This window comes from Schistocerca cancellata, chromosome 8 (genome assembly GCF_023864275.1).
Source record: "Schistocerca cancellata isolate TAMUIC-IGC-003103 chromosome 8, iqSchCanc2.1, whole genome shotgun sequence".
Classification (NCBI taxonomy): domain Eukaryota; kingdom Metazoa; phylum Arthropoda; class Insecta; order Orthoptera; family Acrididae; genus Schistocerca; species Schistocerca cancellata.
Window position 1 is genome coordinate 274,174,292 of NC_064633.1, and position 16,541 is coordinate 274,190,832.

At 42.2% G+C, this 16,541-nt stretch overlaps 1 pseudogene; it reads left to right on the plus strand.

Moving 5' to 3' along the window:
* On the plus strand, positions 1-117 carry LOC126095912 (5S ribosomal RNA; annotated as a pseudogene).
* The last annotated feature ends 16,424 nt before the right edge of the window (positions 118-16,541 follow it).

Sequence of the window (16,541 nt, forward strand, 5' to 3'; positions counted from 1 at the left end):
GGCAACGGCCTTGCCACAGTGGATACACCGGTTCCCGTGAGATCACCGAAGTTAAGCGCTGTCGGGCGTGGTCTGCACTTGGATGGGTGACCATCCAGCCGCCATGCGCTGTTGCCATCTTTCGGGGTGCACTCAGCCTCGTGATGCCAATTGAGGAGCTACTCGACCGAATCGTAGCGGCTTCGGTCAAAGAAAACCATCATAACGACTGGGAGAGCAGTGTGCTGACCACACGCCCCTCCTCTCCGCATCCTCAACTGAGGATGATACGGCGGTCGGATGGTCCCGATGGGCCACTTGTGGCCTGACGACGGAGTGCTTGTGCTGATAACCTCGTTGTTGTGCGCCCTAAAACACTAATCATCACCGTCATCATCAAATTGCAAATTAAATGTCTCACGGATTTACTTCATTTTTTATGACAAAGCACAAAACATCTAATCAGAAATTATAATACAGAGCTGTAGACAAGCTTTTGTTGTGAAATCGATAGTATTCAATCTTCAAACATACAAATCCTTCTCTTGCAGACAATACCTCAAGAGATATTTAACCTAGGCAATATCTCCAAACGTTATAGCGTACAGGAGGCAAATCTGAAAAATATTTACCACAGTTAGTAAAACCTACTGCACATACAAAATAAATTTTAACAACTGCAGCAGAGTGTGCACTATTATTCTACAGTCAGAACACTACTAGGTATGGGAACGTCTTTATTGCTGCACATGTATGATTTTTCACGCTCCATCAGAAGGCATGAATGAATTCACCACCGACAGGTGTTGGGGAACGACATTTAGGTAACACAGAAGTACTACCAATATGACGTTAGTCTTCGGAGATAGATCTTTCACAAACGTGGATTGTGCACTGCCGTAGAGTAACCGATTCTTCCTGAGCGCGTATCTGTGGAAGCCGTATGAATGTCGATATTTTGTCACATAGAGCCCGCCATAATCCGAAATCAGAAACTCAATTTATAGTAAAACCCTGTTCAAAATTCATCGCGCAAATCCATAATCATTGGACAGATCTAGGAGCTTAATACTTAACTAACGAAGCGAACTACATTACCCAGAGAATTATGAATGTTTTAATTTTCATGATTTGTGAGACAGTTTTGTGATTACTATCAGATCACGCCTCGAAGAACTAGAGAAATGAGCGGCATTAACATCTGTTAGCGAAACGTAGAAATGTAATTGATATATAAATCCTGCTAATCAATGTTAATGACAAAAGTAAACGAGGAAGAATTTCACATGAAGGAAAAAGTTATGCGTAGCCACTTGGAAAACTGCTTAAAACGTACACGAAGCAGTACACTTACTTCTTTTCGTGATGATTACTTGCCCGTAAGTTGATAGACGACTATGGAATACTGGAGCAAGTGTGGCTAGGTGGGTTATTATTCATGTTAAAGCTGAAGATTATTTGCGAAATTGTAAACAAGAGTATGAAATGAGTAAGTTAGATGCGAGGTATGGCAGTGTGGAAAAGTTGTTGAGGGGGTTAGATGAAATGGGGTGCGGTAAATTGCGTTTCATTATTTGATACTAAGTGATTGTTGTGCTCCATTCTTTTACAAATCGGAGGTATTGAACTAATTTTTACATTTACGTATTACTTCTGTGTCATGCGTGTACAACGAGATTTGATGCTTTTCTTCATTGTTGTGTAGGTACTACAAAGGCGTCCTTTGCTCTGCTTTTTAATTGAAATATTTATTTTTTTAAAGTTCGCTACCGTCCTACCATCCCAGTATCATTTTTGTCGGCAGTAATTTGTTGTATAGCCCCTCTTCCCAGGTTTTCAGCTGGACAAATAGCTACTTATAAACACGCACACGCGCGCGCGCACACACACACACACACACACACACACACACACACACACACACACACACAAAGTCAGATGTTGCTTAGGGAAGTGAAATAACGTCACCACTGTTCGCATTAATCTACATAGCAATGACATCGATAGTTTTAGTTGCAATCTGAAACGTCTCTGAGAAGACCCAGATATTTAAAGGGAGCACTTACTCGGGAGAAATTTTATTAATATTCATGTTAAGGAGAAAACATAAACTACCTGCATTAACTTGCAACTATTTCTTACTGTAAAGAAGAGCAAAGCTGTGTGCTTTAGGGAATTCAAGTAAGTGGTAACCGCTAAATACAGGGTTACAGAGCCTTAGCTGAGGGTAGTTAAGTCATAAAAATACCTTGTAGTAACAGTGCGTGGCGATATGTATGGTACGATTACATTACGCTTGGTAGTATTTAAAGCAAACTGAGGCTTCAGTTCTTTGGTAGCATACTGGGAAAGTTCAAGTTGTCTAGAACAGAGACTAGATGCTAGTATGCGCTGCAGGGTGTGGATTAATAACAGGATGGATTTACAGCCGACATGGTACATAAAAAACAGCATCACGAATGATGAGAGGAGTGTGAATGGAAATACTGAAAAATTTCGTGTGAGAGCCATTCGAGAAGCGCTTTACATGGCTCACGGAAAATTGAAACTTCGATGTATTTTTCAGTACACTGAGTACTATTTACTCAGAAACCAAGGAGAGAAGGCTAAGAAGTATAAGTACCTCATTCTTCCCACACTCCAATAGTGGACGTCACTGGAAGGACCACTAACGTGCTTTTACTTTGCTAACATTCGCAGTGTATTAATGTGGAGTCTATACATACGCACTGGGAATTTGAACAGAAGCTGGTAATTAATAAATACTCTTCCTTTATGAATATCTGTATTCGTTCTATTCTTTATCGTTTGCTCTTAATTTTCTGATCACAATTTTTTCAACTATGGTTCCAATAACGTCTTTCCTTGATATGGAATCTATGGTGCGGAGGGTCAGACTGAGTACGTAAATGTAAATATACAAAATATATTACTCGTTGGGCTTGTGCGTTGCAAAACAAAACATAATAAGAACATCCATTAAGTGGGTTTTCGTAACGATTTTTGAATTGGAATCTTTGAGGTAGATTTTGATAAGTATCTTTTAAACACCACTCTTCCAACATCCAAGATTTTAATAAAATGTGAAACTCATAGATCACGTGATATAAATCTCAAGTTTGTAAATGCAACAAGGAGCAGACCAATATCTCAAAATGAAAACATAGTTTTATCCGCATCAAATCTGCATTCTCTCATCTACCTCTTTTGTAATTTTTCCATTAGGTTCCGCATTCCTCGCACTTTTTGTCACCTTCTGGGTAACACATGTCTCTCGTGATTTCTGTGCTAACTGTGTGTACCGCACACACCAGCAGCCCCTCAACTTACCCTTTGAAGAAGTTGGTGCTCATGTACTTACTGATAAAATGCCTTTTAGAGGCCGAGCCGTGTTATGAATGTGCTCCCCAGCGCGTATCTAGCAATACCCTTAGTAAGCATTAACAGCAGCTGCTGGTAATAAAACATCGCAAATCGCCAAAATTATAGCTTCAACACGGTGGTCAGGACGGCGTGTGATTTTAATTTATATGAGCGCGTGCGGTTTTGTTTTCGATGACGTACTCCTATCGGTTTGCAATGAACTGTTAATGATTCGTTAGATGCTATCGTAATCCCAATATTTATACTTGTTTCCGGGCGTGTTGGTGACACAATACGTCTATATGTCAACTGGTGACAAACGCAGGGCCCATCCATATTGCATTAAAACACGGACTTAACCGCATAATCGGTGCCGGCGCCTATGGGATTTGTGGTAGAAAACGCGTCCCGAATTAAGCCCCCCTAACAGCACCGAGCGGCACAGCTTTTGTTCGGTTAATTTGGAGCCACCGACAGAGTGACTTGAATTTCAAATATTACTTAAAATTTATTATCTGATGTTTTATTTGGTGTACTGGATCTTCCTATTCAGCTTACGAGAAATAAAATACATTCTCTCCCGAAGCGGTTGCTGTTGACGACGGTATATTTAGAAATGTCACGAAGTAACCAAGTTTCTCTTCTTATACGTTAAAGACATTGTCCCTTCGTTCATTGATTTTTACATAATTTAATTTTTTATTCTCACTCTTTTTCACATTTTTGTTTGCTATGTTACTAGTAAAAAAAATGCATTCGTTTTGTAGTGTTCCTATGCTGTGTTTTACAAAGCGAATGCGTCGCTCACGTACCTTTTTCTCTCTTGAGTTCTTTTCCCCCCCAGTAAACGTGAGCAGAAGCAAGCTTAAAGCTAGAGTAGCTCATAACATTCTTTACTGTGAAGAAAATTTCTAACGTAGTGTCATAGCAATAAACTGATTGTTGTGGTTAAAAAAAAGAGAAAAGAAAAGAAAGAAAGAAAACCAGAGTATGTGCATGTTCGCTGCTTCCAACACTGGAGTATAGTTTCAGAGAAATGAGCTACCACTACACCGTCTATCCGGCGGAGGTCTTTTATTTTTTTATCTTCACCGACGGAGGCGTATAATGCATCCAAGCAAACTGTATTTCTGAGACTAAGGTCCTAGTCCCATTTACGTCGGTAACTCATTAGGCGAGTAAGCACGCAGAGGCGTTTACTGGAATCCCGTTTCCAAAAGTAAGGAAAATTCATGCTTCAAAATGGTTCAAATGGCTCTGAGCACTATGGGACTCAACTGCTGAGGTCATTAGTCCCCTAGAACTTAGAACTAGTTAAACCTAACTAACCTAAGGACATCACAAACATCCATGCCCGAAGCAGGATTCGAACCTGCAACCGTAGCGGTCTTGCGGTTCCAGACTGCAGCGCCTTTAACCGCACGGCCACTTCGACCGGCCTTCATGCTTCCATTGGACACTACTGTTGTAAATGCTGAGCTGACAACCGTCCTGCAACGTCTCCAGTGTTTTTGTCAGTAAGTGGAAGAGTTGATCATGGTACTTCTAGATTTTAAATTCTTTTCCTGAAGCGATTATACAGCTGCAAATATAACCAGACCGTTGAGTATAGCTTATTCGTACAACAACTGTTACAGTTATTCTACAACAGTGAACAGAAAGTCAGCACCTACTGGAGAAAAGAGCATAATAGCGTAGAGGGTAACTAAATGGTGCATCTTCTGGATATGAGGCCATTTACGTCAGAGAAATTATTGTGCTATTGCAGTTACCGATTTGGTTTTACGTTCACCCATGGAACACCGTTCCGCATCGATCTTACATCATCATCAAACAAATCTACGGTCGCGTGCGAAACCTGCTTTAAATGAGGCTTTCCTCTGGTCCTGCGACGGAACTAGCGAAGCGTGTGAATTGCGTGAAACTATTACATTCTTGTAATAACTATTGATCGGACAGCGGTTGCTGTGATAAACTTCCACTCCACTTTTGTTCATCTACGTGGTTGCATTTCACAAAGTGGTACTATCCACATAATTATTCTCGCCCATGACTGCAGCAGACGCCAGTCACCGAAGAAACAGACATTTTTGGTTTTATGTCATTGGGCTTCTGTATGGTTCCTTGCGGCCCGCCACGATTTCATCTCCTGTGTCTATCTCTTCATTTCAGGGTAACACTTACGACAACCACCCTCAGTTATTTGATACATATATTTAGTATCTCCCTTCCTCGATAATGTTTCGCCATCTACGGCATCTTCTAGTGCCATGAACTTTATTCCTCTGGATATTAACAAAAGTCTTGTCTCCTGATCCTTATTCTCTTCGATGTCTTAAATGTATCTCTCTCATCACCGATTCTACAGAGAACCTCATTTCTTATCTTCTGGTGTCTGACGAATGTTAAAGAAGTATTTAGTTGGTCCATACTTTATTGCTGTTGGTGTTCCGCGTATGTATAAGAATTGTATTGGACGCCTGAGTTATTAATGAAATGCAAACGTTTCCATATATTGTAGTTCTCAAGATATTTGTATCGGGTTAAAATGATAAATGATGCTTTTTGTTCACAACTCTTTTTGAATTTTATATATATATATATATATATATATATATATATATATATATATATATAATTCAACAAGAGTTGCAATTAATTCAGTTTATTACAGAAGGTGCACATCGCAACGATTGAAACCTTGTATAAACATCTACAATATCAAACTATTAACTTGGCACATCTGGATAGAAGGTTTGGCATATGATTCTGATAATTGTGTCTCATTTTAAAACAATAATATTTATGAAGTTGTATCGTGATTGCTGAAATGTTAATGCTAAAAGTTAGATTGCGCGATAGAAGGGTACGCATTTACATCTGTGATCAGAATTGAAAGCATATTGATTTTAAACATCTGCGAGCAAGTATTCAGAGTCAAGCTTGAAAATTACCCGTAGTTAGTTTAAATGATTTGACCGTTCCTACGGGTCGCCGCGCTGTCGTGGGTAGATTTAACTATGTTAATCTGCAGGTGCATGGTGACATGGATGTAAAGTCAACCACTGGTTTCGCTCCAACAATTTGCGTCTTCGGTTAAATGTGACTCAGCCTGAAATATTTCTAAGTTCATATCACATCTGGTCGAAAAGGTGCTCATGTGCTCGGCTGATGAGATGCAGAGAAGAATCTGCCCCAGAAGTTTCCTGTTCGTGGAGGCTGGCGAATCAGTTCAAATGTTCAAATGTGTGTGAAATCTTATGGGACTAAGCCTACACACCACTTAACCTAAATTAGCCTAAGGACAAACACACACACCCATGCCCGAGGGAGGACTCGTACCTCCGCCGGGACGAGCCGCACAGTCCATGACTGCAGCGCCACTGACCGCTCGGCTAATCCCGCGCGGCGAATCAGTCAGGTGATGAAATCTTCCGCAGAGGAGACCCGATGGAGAACAACAGATTTTTGTTGCGTATGCTTCCGAAAAGAAATATTTGGATTTTCGTTCTTTACGTCTTTCCAATTGATTGAACTAAGGATTTTATGAATGCCGGCTAGCAAAAAGATGCCTTACAAGAAGCTGATCCTCTCTCCGATTCTAATTTCAGTTGGTTAACCAGTAAAGCGTCCCCTGACATTTGGTGCTAGAAAACAGAGTCCTGCTCTCTGTCTCTGTCTTTTTCTATTGGCAGTGAGCTGGGTCCTTGGTAAAAAAGAGGTGTTTCTCTTTGTAACTGCCAATTTGCTTAGATTAGCCAGTCCCTTGCAGCTCGTGCATTTTGTTAAACATCCGGCTTTTGCAGTACGTGGACCGTGGCGGTATCTCACTCTCACAAAGGCGGGCTGGCTGTGGGTTCCCACTCTCACGTTTAGATCCCATCTCCTCAGCGGTCTCTTTGGACATCACTAAAACGGCATTTCTCTTCCATCAGCAGTCGAATTGTAAAACGATCTCTGCTTGTGGCCCCGCAGTAGGGAAGGCGGTTGTGGCTGAAACAAATTTTTCTGAAATAACTGAATTTCTGTGTTTTATTCTGTTATTTTATGTAATAAACGTAGAAATCGAACAAAGATTGAAAAATTCTGACTGTCTCAGTTTCAAGATACATAGAATCCAAATAATACATTAAATAGGCAAATAAAAGAAAACTTAGTGCTTCCATCATTCGCAGCTTTTCTCTAAAAATAGTAAGTGATTGAATGCTACGAGAATCAACAGTTTTCTCCTACTGACACTAAGACTTTGAAACTGTTCAAAAAACATGTTGTAAATGGGGATCGTACCACTGTTTGGGAATTACGAATAGTCAGTGCTGAAAGATGAGAATGGATGCTGAATAAATCATCTTTTCGTGTTACCTTGGCCGTTTCCAAGGTAAATGCATATAACACAGACTGAAGCAGCTGATCAGCTACTTTCTGTTTGTATTGAATACTATGAAAGAATTATTGTTAATTTTTAACTTATTACTGTTACTATAATTTCTTTCCTCTTATTTTTTCATATAAATGGTAGACATACCTTTATTCTTTTAAGGGAAATGAGGCATTATACTCCATTCCTACATCACTCCGTAAAAATATTTCCAGACTATGGTTGGTGCCATTCTGCAATACAACGGATGTCTGGCGTTGACAGCGAAAAACTATCGTATGGATCACGCTGCACATGCGCACGTGCCTTATTAAGCCACTACACACGGCAACAATATTGTGTCAGCAATGGTGTATCAATTCTTATGCCATGCGTTTGTTGATCGTTTGCGTCAGCCCTGTTATTGAAATAGCACTGATAGCTGTTCCTGTTTTCTATAATTACGCAGTATTTGAAACCAATGCAAATTTTACAAATAAAAACTACCCCTTTTTTAAAAAAAAGTTTGTTTGAAAAAGAAAAGTTTTACAACTGTTACTACGGGTAACTGATATTTCGGTTATTTATTCGATTATTAGTAAGAAATGAAAATACCCGTTACAAGCAAAGATCAAATAAATACTGAAAACTACCGGTTATTCAGAGCAAAAATTCCGGTATCGGTTTTAAATGGTCGGTTTTTCCCATTACTACCCCGCGGGAAATGCTATTGTGACTTCAGCGACTGGTGGCCTGCGGCATTTCCTCAAAGGAGAGTGGTTAGCCAATAGGAACTGACCTGATGTAAATCTTCAGGCTTTCCCGGCGAGATCTTGACATGTGGAATAATCGGGTCTATTGCCGGATATTTGTGTCACTCTGGCACAATATTCGGCCACGTAACTAGTTGCCTTCTTCAGGTGCTACCTGAGACTGCCTTATTGGAGGATCTTGTCTTGGACAAGAGGATCTTGTCTTGGACAAGATCCTCCAATAAGGCAGTCTCAGGTAGCACCTGAAGAAGGCAACGAGTTACGTGGCCGAAATATTGTGCCAGAGCGACACAAATATCCGGCAGTAGACCCGATTATTCCACGTGTCGGGAACAGACCTGTCTGGCTGCCCTCTCGTCCCTTCTGGAAATTCGTCCAGGCGAGGGGAAGGAGGGAGGGTGGACTCTCCCTGTCTGTGTACGCAGCTCAACACAATATCCTTCCAGGGAGGCAGCTTACTTAGATGAACCATGCATTTTTCCATAAATGTGTACTACGTTCGTTAGCTACTTGCAGTCACAGTTCCTGATACAGCGACCAGCCAAAACATTACCACTGCCCACTGCGCCGCTGGTTGCCGCCTGGTGGCATTACGGGCACGTGACGCGGTAAAAAAAAAGTATGTGAGCGTAGCAGACACGGAAGGGGAATCACCATAGTGAAGACATGGGGTGCAAATGGAGATATACATCGAGATAACCGGCTTTGACTAAGGGTAGATTATTATTAAGCAGAGCCTGTGAACGAGTATCTCGAAAATGCCGAAGCTGGTCGAATGTTCACATGCTACTGTTGTGAGCGGAAGAGGTGCAAGGACAGTGAAACTACCACTAGGCGCTAAACGTTTGGATGTCCACGACTTTTCACAGAACGTGGGTTTCGGAGTTTGTCTGCTGCAAAGTTGGATAAATGGTGATCTGTGGCATTTCTGCAGAACAAGCACAATGTTGGTGCACGCACCGATGTTTCGGAGCACAGCGTTCGTCGTACGCTGTTGAACATGGAGCTCCGCAGCCGACCACCCCTATGTGTTCACATGTACACCCAACGACATCACCAATTACGATTGTCATATTCCAGCAGAATACCTGTCCGTGTCTCGGAACTAGAACCGTGGTAGAGTGGTTGGAGCAGCATCATAGTAAACTCATATCGATGTCTCAGCGAGCAAATTCGCCTGACGTAAATCCTATGAACCGCATCTGGGCCGCTATCGGGTGCCATCACCACGTACGCAAATCAGCGGGCCGTTATTTACGCGAATTACATGACCTGAGCAGTGACATCTAAAGCTACATACTTCCACAAACGCAGCACAAACTGTCGGGTCCCTGACTCGCAGAATCAATTATGTACACTACTGGCCATTAAAATTGCTACATCACGAAGATGACGGGTTACATACGCGAAATTTAATCGACAGGAAGAAGATGCTGTGATATGCAAACGATTAGCTTTTCAGAGCATTCACACAAGGTTGGTGCCGGTGGCGACACCTACAACGTGCTGACATGAGGAAAGTTTCCAACCGATTTCTCATACACAAACAGCAGTTGACCGGCGTTGCCTGGTTAAAAGGTTGTGATGCCTCGTCTAAGGAGGAGAAATGCCTACCATCATGTTTTAGACTTTGATAAAGGTCGGGTTGTAGCCTATCACGATTGCGGTTTATCGTATCGCGACGTTGCTGCTCGCGTTGGTGGAGATCCAATGACTGTTAGCAGAATATGGTATCAGTGGGTTCAGGAGGGTAATAAGGAACGCCGTGCTGGACTCCCAACAGCCTCGTATCACTAGCGGTCGAGATGACAGGCATCTTATCCGCATGGCTGTAACGGATCGTGCAGCCACGTGTCGATCCCTGAGTCAACAGATAGGATGGTTTGCAAGACAACGACCATCTCCACGAACCGTTCGACGACATTTGCATGGACTATCAGCTCGGAGACCATGGCTGCGGTTACCCTTCACGCTGCATCACAGACAGGAAGCGCCTGCGATGGTGTACTCAGTGACGAACCTGGGTGCACGAATGGCAAAACGTCATTTTTTCGGATGAATCTAAGTTCTATTTACAGCATCATGATGGTCGCATCCATGTTTGGCGACATCGCGGTGAACGCTTATTGGAAGCGCGTATTCGTCATTGCCATACTGGCTTATTACCCAGCGTGATGATATGGGATGCCATTGGTTACACGTCTCGGTCACCTCTTGTGTGCATTGACGACACTTTGAACAGTGGACGTTACTTTTCAGATGTGTTACGACCCACGGCTCTACCCTTCATTCGATCCCTGCGAAACCCTACATTTCAGCAGGATGATGCATGACCGCATGTTCCAGGTCCTGTACGGGCCTTTCTGAATACAGAAAATGTTCGACTGCTGCCCTGGCCAGCACATTCTCCAGATCCTTCACCGATTGAAAACAATTGGCCGAGCACTGGCTCGTCACAATACGCCAGTCACTACTCTTGATGAACAGTGGTGTCGTGTTGAAGGCAGCTGTACCTGTACACGCCATCCAAGCTCTGTTTGACTCAATGCCCAGGCGTGTCAAGGCCGTTATTACCGCCAGAGATGGTTGTTCTCGGTACTGATTTCTCAGGATCTATGCACCCATATTGGGTAAAATGTAATCACATGTCAAGTCTAGTATAATATATTTGTCCAATGAATACCCGTTCATCATCTGCATTTCTTCTTGGTGTAGCAATTTTAATGGCCAGTAGTGTATTTCGTTCCAAAAACAGACAAAAAAGTTATTAAGAAGATTGTCATAATCTTTTGGCTCCTCAAGGTATACACCTCTTTCGTCAGTGGGCATTAATTATTGTGATATGGTTAGACGTTTTGTTTCCGATTTCGTATTAGTTACGCAACAGTTTTGGGAAAAACGGTCACTCGGCAGTAACCAATAGCAATACCGTAAGGAAGAAATTTGCACGTCTGCCACAAGAAAACTTCTCAGTGCCGCTGTCTGGTCATACGAACCGAGAACGTGCAACTGACATGCACATCGTCACCACTTCGCCACAGAGCCTGCAGCCAGCTGGGAGCGGGAATTCGTGGCGGCGTGGGCCGGCACTCGCAGGTTTTGCATCTCGGCTCAGCCGCGTCACCCCCTCCCCTCCCCTCCCTAGTCCAACCGCTGCCTCCCACTCGTCACCTCCCCCTCCCACCCCAGAGCCCAGACCGGCGCCGACGAGGCCCGCACGCCGCGCCTGTCCCAGGAGCAGCAACTTTCCTCCACAAGCGGCCGCCCGCTAACAATTTCCATAATTGATCGAGAATAAATCACGTCGAAACAAAATAACGTTTCCGTTCCTCCCCCTGACTCCGCTGTAGTTGTTTCAGGAGGAAAAAAGGAGAAGAAAGAGAGAAATAAAAAGCGAAAAGACAGGGCCGCAAACAACGTTGTTTTCATTCCTTACAGACGAGGGAGGCAGCCACTGCCCGAACAAATCTCATTGCTCTTCTCGATCCTACATTTCACTAAAGTGGAGATGGTCGTCAGTGCAAGTATAATCTTCTGGAGACATGGAATGGTGAAAGTAGGTTTTGCAAGAGATGTGGGTGTGCAAATCCGAAGTACATGTGGGGTAAAAATGAAATATTTACATTAATTTTCATATTGGCTGGTATTGAATATTGATGAATGTTGCAGGCTCTGGCAGTCGACCCTGAACATAAATAAATGTAACATAATGAGCATACATAGAAAAAGAAATCCACTATTCTATAGCTACACTATTGATGACAAACCGCTGGAAACAGTGTGTGCCGTAAAATATCCAGGAGTAACTATCAATTTTTTAAAAATTGCATTTTTAGATCCATAAAAGTGTTTAGAATCCACCCCTGAAACGGTTTTTCCGAATATGGAACGGAAATGTTTGTTATTCGCGGCTGAACAAAATAAAATGCACCTGCCTGATATCGGCCTTTTTCACACACCAGTTTTTTTTTTTCTTTCGGAGACCGAGTTATTATACCGGTGCTTGGGAGGATACACACACAAAATTCAAATGATAGTTTGAAGGCGTGTGTTTGGAAGTTAGCCCCCTGGCATTTGATTTCTGGTGCAAAGACTGTGCGACTTTCCTGGCAGTAAGCAGCTTCAACGGAGGGTATTCAGCAATTCTGAAGACCATGACAACGACGGACGTTCACCCTGGGACTCTATTCGACACAGTTCGCCAAGCATTCGGACGACCACCGGATTCAAGCGGCCGAAAACCGCTTGTCACCCGCCGTACGAGCGGCTCTGGAGCAGCGCAGGATGGCCCAGATCGAGCAGAACGCCATCTATGAGGAAGAGGAAGGACTAGATTATAGACCCGGAATAGCAGATTGAACGTAAGTTGTATAATATTGCATTTATGTGTAGTCAAAACTTCAAACGCGTTTTTCTCGAAATGACGTTTTCTTTTTATAGCGCGGTATGGTAATGTCAAATCTACTGAACCGATTGGCATTTTTTTCCCGACAAAGCTAACTTAATTGTCTAGGAGTTGTACCACTTCTATTCCGATACATCAACTATAAATATCTTTACTTGGCCGACGAATTCGAAAAATCGATGAGAAGAAAACCTATTTTTTTCATATGGCAGCAATTTTGTTCCCTATGGTTCAAATAAGCGAGGTATAACTCCTAAAGAATCTTATATACTTCGCTAAAGTCAACTCAATTTTGCTTTCAGATCAGCCGTCTGACCTGTGACATACCGCGCGTGGAGGTCTACATCGAAATTTTGTTTCGTTTGGACGGCACTTCCGCCTTTGCCCTTCGACATTTCCGGTCGAAAAAACTCCAGTTTGTAGAGGAAGTATCAATAAACGTTTTGACCAAATTTGACATTGATATCTATAACGCATCCAAAGAAAAAAAAATTCTCAAAGAACATGCTTTTTTCGGGCCAAAGATAGTAAACACCCCCTTAAATGGAATGATCACATAAAACAAATAGTGGGAACAGCAGACACCTGACCGAGATTCATTGGAAAAATCTTAATGAAATGTAGCTCATCAACGGAGGAAGTGGTTTATAAGGCTCTTGTCCGACCTATTCTTGAGTATTGTTCATCTATCTGGGGTCCCTACCAGAGAAGACTAATAGAAGACATAAAGAAGATCCAATGAAGAGCGGCACTTTTCGACACGGGATCGTTTAGTCGACACGAGAGCATTACGGAGATGCTCAAAAACTCCATTGGCAGACGTTGCAAGAGAGACGTTGTGCATCACGGAGAGATTTACTGTTGAAATTTCGAGAAAGCACGTTCCGAGAAGAGTCGGACGACATATTACTTCCCCCCCTACATACCTCTCGCGTAATGACCACGAGGAGAAAATTTGAGAAATTAGAGCCACTACATTGGTTCACCGGCAATCATTCTTCCTACGCGCTATTTGAGACTGGAACAGATTTGGAGGGCTCAGTTAATGGTGAAAAAAGTACCCTCCGCCATTCACCATTAGGTGGCCAGCGGATTATTATGTAGATGATGAAACATGGTGATGAACTATATTGAAGAGAGTTTTTGATTTAAAAGATGAAGTGACTTCGTGTTTGGCATATTTCGCTGTTCCACGTGGGGTCAAGTCGGAGGATTCACATTTGGCAGAAGAGAGGTTCCACTCCCACCTACATCATGCTTTGTGTTTATATAAAAAGAAAGAAGGTATGATCCCTTCAGAGTGATCGCATCCGAATTTCTTCCCATTCGTACAGAAATAAGGTTGTGCTCCATCTCTAATGACGCCGATATTGACGAAACGTTAACAGTTAACTTCCTGAAGATATATTTGTCAGCAGGGCAGGGATTGTTCTTTCAGTAAGGTTACAAATTATTTCTCCTCCAGACTTGTTAATGCCAACTAAACCAGTTCTAATTGATGAAACAACTGCTCAGTGAACGAGGACGTGCTGAAAAGTAATGCCTCCGAATTTTGTGTGTGAAAACTGTTAAAGTTTCTTAAATAAGGCCATTGTCGATTATAGCTTGGCACGTTTTTGCCATACTTTTCTCGAGATTTTCTGCATATTCTCTCGGTGACGATCTCCGTATCGTCCTGATTTTGTATGACAACTGTTTCAAAGTATATATTGGCTTTCATTCAAGCGTCATCTTAATATGCGACCAAACATTCGATCGGATTTGCATCCGAAGACATTGCAGGCCAATCCATCGTGGACACGCCATTGTCTTTTTTCCACGCTGAACATAGACGGCTACTATATTTCGGATTATTATCGTCTCGAAACACCCAGTTTGCCTCGCTAGAACCAAACAGCTTCTTAACGGACTTCAGAAGGAATTTTTGATAAATATTATACACTTCTGCACTGCATTGTGACGCTTCAGATACTTTGCACTCATTTTGAACTGCAGCCGACAAAACAATACATCCAACTATCATACTGTTTATCTATACAAAGCGCAAAAGCGCACTGAGTACATCTTCTAAACCGCTCTGACTATCTTTATTCTTCATGTCTATATATCTGCAGACCTCTGCCTCTAGAGGGCTCGAATCGTTGCGTGTATCATGGTAGCAAGTGATGTAACTACTTCAGTGCGTGAGAAACAGCGTGCTATAATCGAGTTTCGAATTCGAAGAGTTCGTTCACACATGGAGTACCCTCTCCTTCAGCATGAAAATGCCAGAACACACAAGAAAGAATCGACATCTGCAGCGATTCGATCCATTGGGTTCACTCTCAACGATGATCCTCCACACGCAGTTCTCACCTTTGCCTCATCAGATGTTCATGTATTTCCAAAATGTAAGGAACACCTTCGAGGACTCCACTTTCATAGTAATTAAGTCGTGCAGCAAGAGGTGTGATTTTGGCTCTGTCAACAAAATCAAACATTATACTGAGGCAGCATCAACAGCCTGATCTCTCTTGGGAGAAATGTGTTTGTCGGGTGATTATGTTGAGAAACAAATATAAAGACTTAAAGAATAATTATGTAGTTTGTTAATAACGTTTGTTTTATTTAAAAATCTTAAAGAATTTTGCAAAAAAGTTCGGAGGCATCACTTTTCCACATTCCCTCACAGTTGCGCTGGCCGATGTAGCCGGGCGGTTCTAGGAGCTACAGCCTGGACCCGCGCGACCGCTACGGTCGCAGGTTCGAATCCTGCCTCGGGCATGTATGTGTGTGACGTCCTTAGGTTAGTTAGTTTTAAGTAGTTCTACGTTGTAGGGGACTAATGACCTCAGAAGTTAATTCCCATCGTACTCAGAGCCATTTGAACCATTCGAACCCTCGTAGTTTAAGGTGTAATCTGATGATCAAATGTCAATGTCTCATCGTAGCTTAGGTGATATTCATGTTCCTTGTGGTAGTGATGAAGGTGAAATGTAAGGGATATAGATGCTGATGATAGCAACACGGATGACAATACAAAAATAAAATGTAATTTCATGGTAGCCGTGCAGCTGTTGACAAACCCGAGACTGTGAAATGAATAGAAAACTTAGTAATAAAACATCCGTCTACTGAATTTGCGATAGCCTTTTTACTTCGGCAATGGACATTTCGAAGCACAGCTTCATTATTCGAGGTACAGTTGTTATCAAAGAACTGTAATTGAGATGTCATCACACCAGAAACGCGTGTATGTGGGAATTATATTGCATTCTTAATTGCAATTTGCGAATGTATATTCTTCTGTTAATCTGTATACGTTGCACCAGCACTTCGCAAACAGCAATTAAAACGGTGTATAACTCCCACAGATACTTTTTTGGCCTGTTGACATTGCAACGAACGTCCTTCCATACTGATGAGTGAAGCTGAGCCTCCAATATTCGTTGGCGAAATAAAACCGCCCTTGAAAAGACCAAGGACTGATTTTAATAACAAGTTTTTCATATAATGTAATGTTTATTAATGTCATACAGGCTATCGGCTGCAAGGCATCGAGAATTTGAAACGAAAAATGAGAAGCTTTTTGTTTATAAGATACCGTACGACTTGGGGGTAATAATTTAACCCACGGGAAAATGCCAACAACTTAATGTATTCAATTTGAATAAATTCGCATTTT